This window comes from Hirsutella rhossiliensis (assembly GCF_020360975.1).
Source record: "Hirsutella rhossiliensis strain HR02 chromosome Unknown scaffold00011, whole genome shotgun sequence".
NCBI classification, from domain to species: domain Eukaryota; kingdom Fungi; phylum Ascomycota; class Sordariomycetes; order Hypocreales; family Ophiocordycipitaceae; genus Hirsutella; species Hirsutella rhossiliensis.
This window is the reverse complement of record NW_025408677.1, coordinates 910394-926412: the sequence shown is the minus strand read 5'-3', so window position 1 is coordinate 926412 and position 16019 is coordinate 910394.

Below are 16019 nucleotides of genomic sequence, written 5' to 3'. Positions count from 1 at the left end.
TCCTCACACGGCTGGTCCGGCCGTAAAGGCGTTCGTCTAGAAATTCGTCTCCTGGTCTTTCCTTGGCCGCAGTGTTCGCATTCGACGGTCTTTGGTCCCCTTATTCGTACACCCTATTGTTGTCCTAGCTTATGTAAAGCTAAGGGGCCCGGGTGACTAAGTCGTGCGTGCTAAAGAATACCGTCTCCTTAGGCTGCTAGAAGAGGGTCCTTGGATCCTACCCTCCTAGCAGGGAAAGCTGACTTCTCGAGAGATTCCTTCCTAAGGATAGGTCGGAATTCGAGAACAAATTAACCGAATTTTTCCTCGATGAGCCTAATGGTCTGATTCTTCTAGACTAGCCTCGTAGGCTTAGACGTCGTATCCTAGAAGATTCCTTCCTCTCGAAGAAGACGGAAGGAAATTAGGCTCGTTGAAAATCGAGGGCAAAAAGCTACCCTTTTTCTTCGAAGAACTCGTATAGATCCGTTAGGTAATTTCATCGTGAAATTCACCCTTCCGTATCCCTCTATCCGTACGGTTGATTCCCCGGCAATAAGATATTCTCTTTATGCCTTCTTAAAGGACCGGAATCGTAAGAGTGTATTGTAGATATCTAGGGAAGCACTAGAGTCAAGGATAGCTGATTTTCGTAGGGGATAGTCGGAGGGTCCTAACGGTTGGTCTTGCTAATCCGTGGGGAAGACGAATGCCGGATTTGCTATACTAACGATTTTTCCTCGAATTTGCGGCTCGAATAAGGGCAGCGGCGTTAGTTGCTATTTCTTAGCAACCCGAATCTCGTCTATCTTCTTCTACAACGAGGGGTCCTCCTTAAGAGACTATTATATCGTTTCTTATAGCCTCTTTAAAGGGTTAAATCCTTTGGGTCGGTTTTCCTCGAAGACCTACTAGCATTATAATAATCGATGACCTAGGGATTTGTATGCTAGGCAGCCGTTTCGTCGTCTAGTCTTCTGTTTCTTCGAGGAATCCTCGTCCCGATCCGGAAGGTCTGCTTAAAAACCTCCCCTTTTTACCCCTTATTGCTGATTTTAACGAGGTTCGATTTCGACTAGTTCCCTGATTTTTCGACTAACGGACTAAAAGGTCTATTAGGGGACTAGTCGGGCCGGTCTGACTGATGGGACCGGGGCCGGGCCCGGAGCAAGAGGCGGAGCCGGGGCCGGGCCTAGGGCCGCAGCTATAGTTGACGACGACGTTAAGGCTCTCGAGGGAGGAGGAGCCGGAGGGGCAACAGCCGCAGCAATAGGGGCTGCAGCAGCTGCAAGGGCAGCAGGTCGAGCCGTCTAGGTCGAGAGCTAGCCACGAAGGAATAAGACTGCTTGCTATTATACTCTAGCAGCCTCTTCGTCTAGTTCCCGGCTAGCTTCTCGAAAGATAGTCGAGTAACCGTCACTAATAGGCTTTATTAGCAGTAATATATCCTATAGCTACTAGCCGGAAAGAGCTTCTATAAGGAAGTATTAGTTAGCTTCCTCGAGGATCTCTTCCTACTTAGCTAGCCACGAAGAAGCTAGCAGGTTCCTAGCAGAAAAGGCTCCTAGGTATGCCGTATAGGTCTTCCTAATACGGTTAGTTATATAGCCCCTCGAGGGAGCTATCGAGGTCTCGAGCTTTAAAAGCCACTGCCTAGGAGTCTCTTCCTCTCGAAGAGTGATTAGCTTTGCGGCACTAACGGATTCCGTTATCGCCGTACGTGCAGTAGTTAGTAGCTTCGTTTCGTAGAGGTATTCCTTTCGGTGACTCTCGTAGTCGCCTAAGGCAGCAGAAAAGGCTCTCTATTATGCAGAGGTTAGCTCGGAGAAGAGGGTAGCTCCCTCTGCAAAGTCCGTTGCCCTAGGACGAAGAGGGGGCTCGAGAGGGTCCTGCTTATTAGAGAAGACTAAATTATAGATAGTTCTATCTATACGAGCCCGTAGCTCCTTTACCCACTTATCCCAATCTTAGGGCTCTGCTAGAATCGTCCTACGGACCGTAGGGACGGTAGAGGAGTCGGTTTTCGTTATCGTTGCGGAAGAGGGGGGGCAGAAAAGTCGGGTATAAATCGGCTTTTCTAATAAGAGGGGTAAAAGGAAGCCACGAGGGATATAAGAAAGGTGCCTTTTGCAGCAGCCGGAAGGTATAGGAATTCTATTCCTCCCGGGCTTATAACTCTCGCGAAGAGAGATACGAGAAGTGTATAAAAATGCACGAAGGTGAAATTAGAAGTAAGGGGTCGGATAGGCAGGGCAGAGAGATTTGATTCTTGCGGGAGCAGCAATTGCGGTAGGGGAGTGATTATTATATTGCCTTAATTGTCCTTCTTTCCTCTATCTAACGCCCCTCTTTATACCTATCTAGCATCTTAATTAATAAAGAAGATCCTGCTTAAAGAAGCTACTAATATCCTTTCGACTACCGAGCTTTTTGCCGGTTTTTCCCCTCTTTTCTAGCCGTTGCCGGCTTATCCGTCTTATCTCTCGCTACCTCTATAGGAAGCTATCGCTACTTCTGCTTCCCCTCTTGCCCCTACCCTCCTCTCTATACCTCCTTTTAGCTCCTTCCTTAAAACCTGTTTTTTAGCTTCCTAGGTCCCTCGTGCTAAGGGATATCTCCGAGAACTGCGAAATCAGGCCACGCTTCGCGACAATAGTACTAATAATAATATACGACTACCGCTTAGCGACCGAGCTAATACAGTAGTAGTTTAATCCGGTAGTATAATAATTAGGGATTTAGCTATAGTATTAATAAAGTACCTTAGTATAGCTTTATAGCTATTATTTACTAGATGCCTTAAAAGACGTTATATTCGCTCGTATAAATAGTTTATATATCTCTACTATAGTAGCTATTATCTTAGTTATAGTTTTATTTATAGTCTTTTATATTTCTACTAAGTTTATTATTATAACCTTTAGCTACTATAGATACTACTTACTTATATCTAATAAGCCTAGCTATCCTTCTAAGCTATTACTCTAGCTATATTACTTTTATAGTTCTCCTTTTATAGTAGCTATTTATTTTACTTAAAGGTCCTTAAGGGCTCTCCGGTATACTAAGTCCTTCTTAACTTTAGTAGGATCCTTAAAGGAGCTTATATATCTAGCTTACTAAGGCGGAAGTATACTATCTCTCTTATATATATTACCGATTTAAGCGTTTATACTAGCGGTTCTAAGAACTCTCCTTAAGCTTATCGCGGTTAAGATATTAATACCCCTCTTATAAAACCTAATATAATAGTCTATAGCTAGATCCTTCTTACCTACTACTTAGTTTTTCTATTATATTTATAACTTTATTACTTATAATAGCTCCTTAAAGTTACTCCTATCTTTATTAGACTATATTAACTAGCTATTACTTTAGATTTTATAGCTAGCTATAGCCTTATACTTTTCTATATCTAGAAGCCTAACCTTTAACGTAGCTTTAAGTTAATAGATAACTTACCTACCTTCCTTAACCCTCTCGATATATACCTATGTCTCCTATAGGCTATAATATCGTATATTAATAATTAGACCTCTATCTACTACTCTTATAGTTAGCTAAGGGTACTCGATATATAGACCCTCTACCTTAAGAAGTTCCGCCGTTACGGCGTCTATAATAGCCGCTCTAGAGTACCTCTATTTTAAGTAGTTATCTACTAATATAATAGTTTACTCGGCTAGAAAATAGTGCTTCTTAATAAGTATATTAATTAGTTCCTTTTCTATAAAGATCTAGGCCTTAATAGCCTAATTCTTTAAATAGTTATATAAGATATAATATCCTTTTAATATTACTTTATAATAAGGCCTAAAGAATCTAGCTAGAATTAACTATTAACTATTAAAAACATATTCGCTCTTATTCTTTATTTTAGTATTTTAAGATTTATTTCCTTCTTTAATCCGGCCGTTAATCTCTTCTATCTTCTTTAGTATAGCCTTATCTTTAGGGTTTTCTCCTAGCTTATATAGCAACGGTATCGCTTTATAATAAGCGTCTTTAATATATATAAAAGGGATAGGTATTTCGTCTTCCTTTATCTTAACCTTACTATCCGTTTCGTTTATAGAATTATTATTTACTTATAAGTCGGTCTTACTATCCTAAAAGTATACCTTATTAATAAACGGCTAGTCTACGCCGATTTTACTTACGGCGTCTTATAGCTCTATCTTATATATTAGTCGATAAGTATAATTAGTACTTAATCTATATATACTCTTAAACGCGTTCTTTACGTTCTTCTGCTAATAATAATATAGATATATTATATAGCCTAAGCGTTGTTACGGAGTAGGTAGAGGCGTATACGTAGGTGCCGTCCGTAGGATAATATTAATAAGCTATATAGAGCTCTTCTATACGCGGCTAGCCCGTATATATACGTATAGGATCCGGCCCTCCGCACGTAACTATACGGCTTAAGCTATAGCCTAAGCCTATAACCTATAATAGTTAAAGACTCTTATATAATGCCCTCCCTTAAGCGCGGCGCGGCGCTGCCCTATTAACGGCTTCCGTACTATTAGGCCCGTGCCGCTAGCTCTACCTTACCCTTTCCTATTAATCGTGCTAGCCCTACTAGCCCTATTATCCCCGCACCTATTAGCCTAGGCAGCCGGAACCCGGCTCTATACTTATTGGCCGGCTAGCCGTTTAAATAGGGGCGTAACCTATTATATACGCCCCTAGGTAGCCGGCGGCCGGCCCGGACCTACGTAAGCCTTAGGTTGCCCGTCCCCTTAGCCTTAGGCAGCCTCCTCTACTAAGGGGTATATAAGGCGGCATTCCCCTCTTCCTCCTTCCCTTCCTTCTCTTCCTTCTTTAACCGTAGTAGTAGTAGCAATAAGTAAGTTCCGCTCTACCTAGGGCGTTAGTTCGTTCCTAGCTATATAGGCCGCTCTATTAATATATACTCGTAGTAATAGCTATAGTAGCAATAATAGCCCTAATAATAGCAATAATAATAATAACTTTAACTAGTAAGTTCCCCGCCTTATAGAGCGGGAGGCCGTAATCCGTAATACTAACTTCCGCGATAGATATATCTGCCTCCCCCTCCCCCGCCTCCTCCTTCTCGGAGCGTACGGAGTCGTTCGTCGACGCCGTGCTAGGCACGGCCGACGACGACTCCGCTGCTGCCGCTGCTCCTGCCCGCGCCCTTGCTACCGCGCCCACCGCCGCCGCTACTGCCTCCGCTACGCTAGCCACCCTTACGTCGCCCTTTAGGGTAACGACGCCGTCCCCGCCGCTACCTATAACGCCCGGCCCCTCGGCCCCCGCCTCTATTTCCGCTTCCCCTATAAGTCCGTAGTTAAGCGAGCGTAATAGACGTCTTCCGCTAACTCCTTAAAGTATAAGCGCTAGGTCTAGGCTAGAGCCGCTCGCGCGGCCCCCTATATACGGTATACGTCGTAGGAGCTCCCTTACGCCGACTAGGTCGGGCGCCGCCGCGGCGGTAGTTATTACTAGTATACGCGTGCCGGCCGCGCTTATAAGGCGGCGCCTCCCGTCTTACTCGCTGCGGCGTTAGCTTAGAAGGCCGGCGTATACGGGTAGGCCCGGGGGGCTACTAAGAAGCGCCTTACCGCCGCTATAGCCGCCTACTATAACCTCCGCGCCCTAGAGCGCTAGGGGCTTATCCCTAAGTAGGTTCTTCCCCCTCCGCTCTCCTACCTCCGCTACTAACTCTCCCGGCACTAAGGACACCGCCTCCGTCGCCTTATCGGCGATCCCTATAGCTATGCCCGCCGCCGCCGCTACTACTACCCCTACCGCCGCCGCCGGAGCTAGCCGCCGCCCCTCCGCCCCTAGAGCCGCCGCCGCCGCCGACTAGCTTATAGGCCTAGAGGGCCGACTTAGCGCGCTAGAGAGCGCCGCCGCCGCCGCTAAGGAGGAGGAGGAGGCCGACGAGGACAACGATAATAATAATAGCGAGGGCGAGGGTAATAACGAGGAATAAGCTCGGAAAGTCTAGGGGCTCCGCCCTAAAATAAATGCTATTTTTATCTCCGCCCGTACTATTACGCCCGTATCGCTATAACTGCCTACTCTACTTCGCCTATTTCGTAGTCTTAGTCTAGGCTACTACCGGTGGTCTACTAGTCTATCGTTCTCGTCTACTAGTCTATATAGGGTCTCGAACTTATCGAGGGCTATAGCTCCCGTAAACTTATATACGGGTTCCTATATAGGGTCGAGGTACCCGCGCTACTTAACGAGAACCTCCTAGCGTATCCCCTAGCCTACCTTCCTTTAGCGTATAGCCCGTATCTCCTCGACCTCGAATTCGTCGTCCCTCTCTACCTTAATTACGGGCGGTTAGGCGTCCGCTATTTCTTATCTAGGTAGCGGGTTAGAGGAGGCTCGGCGAAGGAGGTTAACGTTAATCCTATTATAGACCCCTATTAAAAGACTATTAAGCTTAACTACCTATAGGCTAACGACCCTCTATACTATAAACTTTATATATAGCTAGTTTAGTTTCTTCTTTAGTCGTGCTAACCTATAGTTATAGAGGTCGAGCTATACCTTATCCCCTATTATAAACCTATCCGCTAGCGCCCTAGTCTTATTAGCGTGCCGCTCTTAATCCTACGCCGCCGCGGCTATCGCGGATTAGTAGTATTCCGTAGTTTCTTATAGCTTCCGTATAAACACGGAAGCGCGGCTCTTTAGTAACGTACCGCTATACTACTCCGCTACTACGTTAGCGGTAAACGGGATCAGGGAGGGCGGCTCGAAGCTATACGTTACGAAGAAGGGGGCTATCTAAATAGAGGATTACGGTCTACTATTTAGCGCGAGCTAGGCAGCGGGGAGCTAGCGGTCCTAGTCCGCTTAGTTACGGGCTACTACTGCCTATAGGTACGCCTACGCTTCCTAGTTAACCCTCTTAGGTCCCCTATTAGTCTATAGGTAATAGGCCGTACTAAGTAGCTATATAATCTAAAGCAGCTAGTATAGGTGCTACTAAAAGCGGCTGGTCTAGTTTAACCCTCTATTACTTATAATAGAGGCCGGCTAGCTATACGAGCGGGCCTAGTACTAAAGGAAGCGCTCCGCGTAAGCTTCTATATCTATAGATAGTATTAGCTCTAGTACTACTAATTTACTAAGTTAGTCCTTAATTACCTATATATAGTAGTTGCCGCCCTTTATAAGTAGGAGGTCTATTATAAAGTCTATCTATATATACGTATAAAACCGGTCTAGTACTAAAAGCTACTTAAGTAGCCCCTTAAGCTACGCCTTTTAGATCTTCGTACGGCTATAAATATCGTAGTTATAGAGGAAGCGGCGAACGTAGTACTATAGGAGGGGCTAGTAAAAGTCCCTCGCGAGGCCTACCGCTATGCCCTACTTACCCGGGTAACCTACGACGCTAGAGTTATAGATAAGCTAGACTAGCCTCCCTCGGAGCTCGTTCCGTTTATTTAGCTCCGGCGGTCTATCCTTCTCCTTAGCTTCTATAGTATACGGTGCGCCCTATACTTATAGTCTCCCCCGCTAGCGTAGATGCCCCTATAGGTCGATATAGTAGTCGGCTACCTATACCTTTAGCTTTAGCTTTAGATCTAGGCATCGAGCGCCGGACTCTATAGCGCGGCGCACGCTCTCGTAGGTATAGTCTAGAGCCGCCATCCTATCCTATAAGCGTTAAAGAGCTATATCTTAGAATACTCTCGCCGCGCGTGCCCTTAGGCCGGTCTATCCCTCCTTACTAGACCGGGGTAAAGGCGCTAGGGGAAGCTCGTTCGGTAGTAAAGGTATAGGGGGAAGCTTATCTGCTAGCACCGCGCCTTCCTTTACTAGGGAAGCTCTTATATAAGTCTATAGCGCTTCCTATAGGATAAGCTATAGATCCCGGGCCTCGATGTCCGCTCCCGTCGGCCGGTCTTAATCCTTCTAGGAAAGCGCGTCTAGGACTATAGAGTCCCGCCTAGGGCGGTACTTAATCGAGAAGTTAAAGCGTAAGAGATACTCCGCTTAGCGGGCTTACTACTTCGAGAGGTGCTAGCGGGTTATAAAGTACTCGAGGTTCCTATAGTCTATAAGAACCTTAAAGCTCTTATAGCTCTAGAGCTCCGCTTACTATCGCTTAAGGCAGCTAATAATCGCTAGTATCTCTTTATTATAAATAGCGTAATTCCGCTTTACTAGGGTTAGCTTACGGGAGTAGAACGCTACTAGTTACTTCCGCCTATCTACCTCTTAAGAGAGCGTTCCTCTAAGTGCCTAGCCGCTATAGTCCGCTTCGACTAACGTAGACCGGTCGAAGTCCTACTAGAGCAGCACCGGGGCTTACGAGAAAAGGTCCTTAAGCGTGCGGAACGCTCCTTCCTATATAGGCCCCTAACGAAAGGCGGTCCGCTTCCCGGTAATCTCGTTTAAGGGCATTATAATACGGGAGAAGCCCTTAATAAACATCCTATAATAGTTCGCGAACCTAAGAAAGCTCTATACGCCCGTTTACGTAGTTAGGGCCGCTTAGTCCTAGATCGCCTAGATCTTTATAGGATCCGCCTATATACCTATGCCTATATAGATAATAAAGCCTAGGTACTTAACCCTCTTAACCCCGAATTCGCACTTATCTAGGTCGAGGTAGAGCCTATAAAGTTAGAGGCGCTCTAGGACCCTCTATACTTTCCGTATATAGTCCTTATAGGAGCCGCTCGTATAGATAAGGATATTATCTACGTATATAGAGGCGAACTTATCGAGGAAGTCGCGAAGTATATTATTAATATAACGCTAGAAGGTAGCGGGCGCTCCTAATAGGCCGAAAGGCGTTATAAGCTACTTAAATAAGCCGTAGCGTATATAGAACGCTGTCTTTTACTTATTACCCTCCGAGATCCGTACCTTATAGAACGCTTATTTTATATCTAGCTTCGTAAACTACTTTACCTTTAAGAGGTTATAGAGTATATCCGAGATTAAGGGTAAGGGGTAGCGGTCTAGCCTCGTAATTACGTTTAGAGCCCTATAGTCGTAATAGAACTATATCCCGCCCCTTAGTTTACGCACGAATAGGACTAGCGCTCCTACTTTAAAGCTACTTACTTAAATAAAACCCTTATTTAGGAGGTCCCTTAGCGTCTTCTTTAGTACTAGCAGCTCCGCGTATAATATACTATATAGCGGTCCGAACGGTATAGGTAGTTCCTACCCCTTCTTATTAGTATAGAGTACGATCCTATAATCTACCCCTAGCTTATACGGGTTAAGCTTATCCGCTTCCTAGGACTTAAATAGCGGTAGGAGGTCGTAAAAGCACTCTAGTATCTACTACCGTAGCTTAGCGGGCGACTTTAGCTTCTTTATCCGGAGGGCCTTATCGATATCCGCTAGGCTAACTACGTAGACCGCTGCGTTAGCCGCTGCCCGGCCTTCCTCCCGCTCTACCTATCGCACGGTTCCTATAAAGATAGAGGCAAGGACTTCTTAGGCCGAGTATAAAGCTTATACGCCTAGTCCTACGCCTATAGAACCGTCGTCGTAGCGGACCTACTATTGCGTAGGCCTAAACTATAGCTTCTTCTAGTACGGAACTAAGTATAACTCTATATATAATAACTAGGGTTTCCTAAGGATTAAAGGAAACTCTAGTTAAGGGATTATATAGGCCACGATAAGCTTATAATAGCCGTCGACCTCTATAGCTAGCTATATAATGCCCCTAATTACTATACCCTCTATCGCGCCTAAGGCGCCCTTTACTCGCCTTAGGGCGATCTTTTCTACTAGCACTTATATCTCTCGCATAAGCGCCTCGTTAACTATAGCGTAGTACTAGCAGCCCTCGTCTATAAGGGCGGCGACGGGTAAGGAGTTATTAATTATAACCTATATTAAAGTAGGCTCCTTTTCTATACGGGCGGATAATTCCTCCTTCTCCTTTGCTAGTACTAGTAATTAGGGCTCTAGAGCCTATCTTCGCTCCGGAGCTACTCTTTTTCCTCCGGGCCTAGGGGCGCGGAGTCCTCTTCGTCGTCTAAGGTAAGGAGCGGTTCTATCTTTACTACTCGAACTACTATAGGCCGCTTAGCTAAAAGGAAGGGGCATTTTAATATAAAGTATATAAACGCGCTATAACGTAGGCAGCGGCCGTTAGCCTTCCTTTTCCTAATTTCCTCGCTCGTTACCTACTTCGCCTACTACTTAGAGTGCGGAATAGTATAGGGAATATTCGATAACGACTTCCTACCGCGTTTAGCTTAGTCTATACGGGTAGCCGATATTAAGGTATCCCTATCTATATCGATAGCCGGCTATTCCTTTTATAGAGGGGCGGTAATCCTATTACCGCTATACGGCGTGTACTTACGAAGCTTCTAGAAACGCGGCGTCTACTTATAGCCCTATACTACCTTTATTAACCGGCTTACGTACTTACCGTAGTTAGTAGGTATAATTACGGGGATAAGCAGCTCCTATAGGGCTAGCGTAATCGAGTTCTATAACTATATAAGCTTCGCGCTATCTTCCTATACCGTGGTTCCCGCCGCCTATAAGAGCGTCTCTTCGAAGTTAGGGAGGAATTCGCTAAAGGACTGCCCGTCCCTCTACCTAAGGGTCTATAGCCTATCCTACGCCTTCTCCCGCTCCTATACGTTGCCGAACGTATATATAAGGTGTTAGAAGAAGTCCTATAGGTCGCGTCTACCCCTAGGGCCGCCCTTATCTTAGAATCTAGAGATCCTCTATATCTAGGGCTCTAGTAGTATATAGAGGAGCGAATACTACGCTATATTACGATAGCCGTTTAGGCCCTATTTCTCGTCTATTATAAACTTCGTCTATAGCCGGCTAAGGAAGAAGTAGAAGGACTTAGGCTTGCCGTCCTAAGTCGGCCACGGAAGCGGCTTCCGTATTAGTAGTGCTACCGCCGTAACCGGTGTTATAGAGGTCGTAGGGGTTAACGCTAGTCTCGTAGACGGCTCCCTTAGTGCAGCGAGAACCTCGTTCTTCTCGCTAGCCGTCGCGCTTCTAATCGCTTCTAGGATAGCTACGATACTTCCTATCCGCCTAGGGGGTAGCGGGGTGCTCCCTTAGGGAAGCGGCGCCCTTTCCGGGGAGATATCTATTAGTTCTATTAGTTAATAGCTTATACTATCACGGAGTAGGCAGAGGCGTATACGTAGGTGCCGTCTATAGGATAATATTAATAAGCTATATAGAGCTCTTCTATACGCGGCTAGCCCGTATATATACGTATGGGATCCGGCCCTCCGTACGTAACTATACGGCTTAGGCCGCAGCCTAAGCCTATAACCTATAATAGTTAAAGACTCTTATAAGCGTCTTTATATAATTAATTTATCGGTATTAGATAAGTTAGGATCGATCGATAAGGTCTTAGTATAAGTATCCTTTAGATATTTTATAATTCGCTTAATCTCTTTATCTATAGCTTTAGCGGCGTCTTAGGGCGACTAGGGAGGCGACTTTACCGGCGTAGATAGAGATTAGTCTTAGGCAGCTTCTATAGCCCTTCGGGCGATATTTACTATAATTCTACTATCTTTAATACCCGGAGTAGGCTTAGGGGTTAGGAGTCGACCGGCGGGTTCTTTCTCCTTACTATTAACGTGCTATATAGGTATCGAAGACTTTAAAGCATCGGCTATATTACTATAGTAGTAGCGAGCTTACTCCTACTATCTAACTATTAGAATGTTCGCCGAAGCGTTGCTCTTAAGTAGGTCGGCATAGCTCGAGGAAAGCTAGCAGTAATTAATATTCAGCCTATAAAGGTGCCTATAAGTATTTAGGCTATCTCCGTCGTTATTAACGCTATTATAGGTCGAAAAAGCTAGTTAACTTCTACCCGTTGATCTTGGTGTGGGGCCACAGCAGCCCAACTAAGTGTCTTCGCCACTTAGTTGGCCCAAAAAATCCGGCACAGCCCAAAAAATCCGGCACAGCAGCCCACCTCCAAAACGTCAACCCTATGCATCTCAACCGCGTTTTCTCGCGCAACTTGACTTTATTTACGTATCTTTTTGCCGGAATACATTATGACAGATAACATGGCTACCCTGGAGGCAGCAAAGCCGTTCTGGCGTCTCGTCGCGACCCCAGAGCCGATGTTCGTCGCTCAACAACACCAAAAAGAACGCCTCTTTCCGTGCGAGATGCGGCCATCCGTTACAATGTGAAGAGCTCATCCGTACAGAGAGCCATTAATTTCATAAGAAACCCCTTTCCCGTGCTCCAGGGCGTCCATTGGCGCTGACGGAGGACGAAGACGACGCCCTGGTTGCGTATGTACAGTGGATGGAACGCACCGGCATGCCCGCCACGAGAGAGCAACTTGAAGCTGTTGCAAATGCAATAAGAATGCGTCGAGATCCCAATGCCCGCCCGGTCTCGTCAAGTTGGCTTGACAATTGGCGTGGAAGTCATCCTGCGATCGCGAAGACGTATCTCAAAGCAGTTGAACGAGCCGGAAGTCCTTTGAAGCCCACGGGGTAGAAGAAGTCGAATTTTTCTACTCAAAGCTTCGAGAAATCATCACCAGCTACCGTATTGGCAGTTCAGAGATCTGGAATGAAGACGAGGCCGGAATACGCATTGGGTGCCTGCGAGAACGCATCCAAGTTCTCATCACGCGCACCACTAGAGTCAAGAGCACCCGGCCCCGAGTTTTAGACCCAGCAAACCGAGAATCCTGCACGGTAATTGCCTCAGTTAACGCAGTGGGGGACTCTCTTCCACCCTGGCTTGTTTTCCAACATTACCCTACCACCAACTGGGCCGGCATCGACATCATGACAGGCGTACGGTTTGCCCAGTCGCCAACTGGCTTTTCCAACGCAGAGATACACCTTGAGTGGGCAAGGCATTTCAACTGCTGGTCTTGGGCATCGTCAGCGCAAGCAAAACAGTCAGGAAATTCGCTGGAAGAGTGGTTCGGCTGTGACGAGCATCTTCGGCGCCCCAACATGGGGATGAGTCGCGTGGAGGCGCCGCCAAACCAACGGCCTGACGACGAGAAGATCTACCGATTGCTTGTTGTGGATGGCTTTACAGGGCATACCACCCTTGACTTTGCTGAGTATTGTATCAAGTTTGATATCATCATTGCTATTTTCCTCCACATTCCACCCACCTCATGCAGCCGCTTGATGTTGGGGTATTCCAGCCACTAAAGTCAGCACATCAGAAAGCGCTTCGAAGTCGCTCGCAGAAGGCAACATATCATTTTCGCGGGTCAACTTCCTCACAGCTTTTCAGGACGTATATGAGGCTGGCTTCACGCGGCATAACATTATGGCGGCATTTGAAAAACAGGCCTCTTTCCTGTCGACCCAGCGCCGGTGATCACCAAGATCCTCCACGAGCAGCTACGACAACAGCAGCCGATCAATCCTGCATACGCCTCGCTCCTACCCTCGGAGACGCGTTTCCAAGTCGCCGCGGATGCCCTCAATGATATCCGGCAACGGTATGGGCCCTCATGAGCTCGCCATCACGAGAAAACTTGCGGGTTCTTGCGAAAGTGAACACCGAGTCTATCGCGATGGCGTCACATTCCCAGGGCATAGTCAGCGATAAGAATAGCCGAACCCAGGCGTATGCGAATCGAATGAAGAGGCAAGATTGTCAGGCCGCGCGGAGAGTTTATCACGAGCTCCAGCATGGCCGACATCACCCGGGAGTATGAGGAGCTCCAGGCAAAGCAAACCCGGCTTCAAACGCGCCAGGAGATAAGGATGCATCTTAAACGAGTTCGTGGAGAGATGCAGAAGATCCGAGAAGACTATAAAGTCGGGAAGAAGCAGTTAGTCAATGGCAGAGTCAAGACATTGAACTTTAAGCCCTGGCTAGAGTTTACGGGACGAGACGTTGAGTTCTACACTCTGGAGCAAAGTTGCGATACCCTCATGCGGGAGCTCAAAGAGCCATCCAAGGAATCCTTTTCTATGATACCACGAAGAGAAATAACTCCGCCAGAGATGTCAGGCGCGCGCAGCGACCCGACCTCGCCCACTTACAGATATGTCGTCGTTGCCCGGCAGTGACGATACCGTCTATTTCACAGGCCTCGATCTTGACAAACATAGTGAGGATGGCGCCGACGATGAAGACGAGGACAATTTACTCGACACGCAAGAGAATATACCCTCATCGCCGCCGTTAGCAGCGGTTGAAGCGGTAGTCGATACACCATGCCCTCGACCGCGCACCCGATCGTCCAACAAGATACAGCAGACGCTCCAGGAACACAGGTATGGATAAAATAGCTCTCAGAGACGCACAACAGGCGAAATTACTACATAATACGTCTATTTGGACTCACAAACGCGGTCTTCCTATCTCTTGACTGGAAGGCGGCAGCTCTAAATAGGCCCAAAGACGTGATTTTTTCACTTTTCGTTGTTACTTGCGTCTTTAGGTGATCCGCAGCTATTGATCACATGTATATTTTAGCTATTTGAAGTCGCATTGACGGCACCATGAAGCGAAGCGTAGAATTTCCTTGATTTTGCACCCCAAATTGAGGACCCTGCTGTGCCGGATTTTTTGGGCTGTGCCGGATTTTTTGGGCCAACTAAGTGGCGAAGACACTTAGTTGGGCTGCTGTGGCCCCACACCAAGATCAACGGGTAGTCGAGGTTATACTTCTTTTACGCTATCCTTAGCGTAAGGGTGCGAGCGAGCGCAGCGGTATAATATATTAAGTAAGACCTTAAATTTAATCCGACCTAAACAGCCCTCGCGGATAATTAGACTACTCTCTATTATTAATATATCGTATAGGTTAGCTACTATACCTAGGAACAACGAAATCTACTCGTATTAAATAAGCAGTATCACGCCCTTTCTACGTAGTATAGCTATATATAAACCTTAGATACGTTCCTTAATTATAGTAGCATAGTTATCTATATATTAGTAATTGGCCCTCTATTACCGAGGGTGACGCTATAGGGTATTAAGTTCTCCGCTTGCTTAATGCGTGCCCACCCTACTTAGGTCACATGCCCGGTCCTTTCCTACTACACCCTACTACTCCTTATTAGCGATAAATTCATCTTAGTTACCGAACCATCCGCGCCCGTAGTAGAGCTAAGCTAATTTAAGTTCGCCACGCTAGAGAGAGCATGCTAGGAACGCTAGGAACAATAGGTATCTAGATCCTATCGATGCCACTACTATAGCCTATCTATAGGCTAGGCCGAAGCTTTAGATGTTAGCGTATAGCGTATTCTTAGTCGCTCTTTTCGGGCTCTCTTAGATAGTCGAGTCTTTATTACCTGGTTCGCTCTCTATATAATCATAGTGACCACGCGCTCTATACGTAGTAGCCTATATAACCTATAGCTAGAATATCGATGTGCTATTATCGTAGACGCACTTTAGGATTGCATTAGAGAGTGGTTATTCTTCGTACGTCGCAATAGCTATATATAAGCGATCTATAATAGCGGCAGCGCCGACGTTGTCCTCCTTACTTCTATTCTCTCCGCGTGCGCACGATAGTCCGCGTCCCTTAGGCACTTTAGAGTCACGCTTTGCCTCTCGCCGTCGGGAGGCAAGGATGGGGGCCTTGCGACGTTTGCTAGCCAAAATATAGCCGTCTTCTTCGCTATGCGTGCATTCCCCGAAAAAAAGCTTCTTCGAGGGATGCGGTTAAAGGTTATACTTGGTCCTCGTGCCACGTTGCTCCTGCGACCCGCGTTGCTGGTCTTGATAGAATTTATCAGACCGCTATGGCCCTTGCCGTCGACGAGTATAGACGAGCATTCGTTTCAGGTCGTCGCTCAAATCTGCTCCATGTCAGCGTGGCACACCTAATTATACGCTAGTAGCGAAGCGGCCCACGCCAAATACGGCCTAAAACCTTTTGGCGTACGCCAAAACTACGCGTAAGCCAGAAAGCCGAAGCTCCTCTTGGCTTAACCCTGTTAGCTAGCGTCGGGTCAGGCTCGTGCATGCTTGCCAGCGCCCAAGACAGAATAGGCTGGCGTGCGTACGTCTTGAACGGCTCAACCCTTTAAGGGATTTCCCGGTGAGCAGCC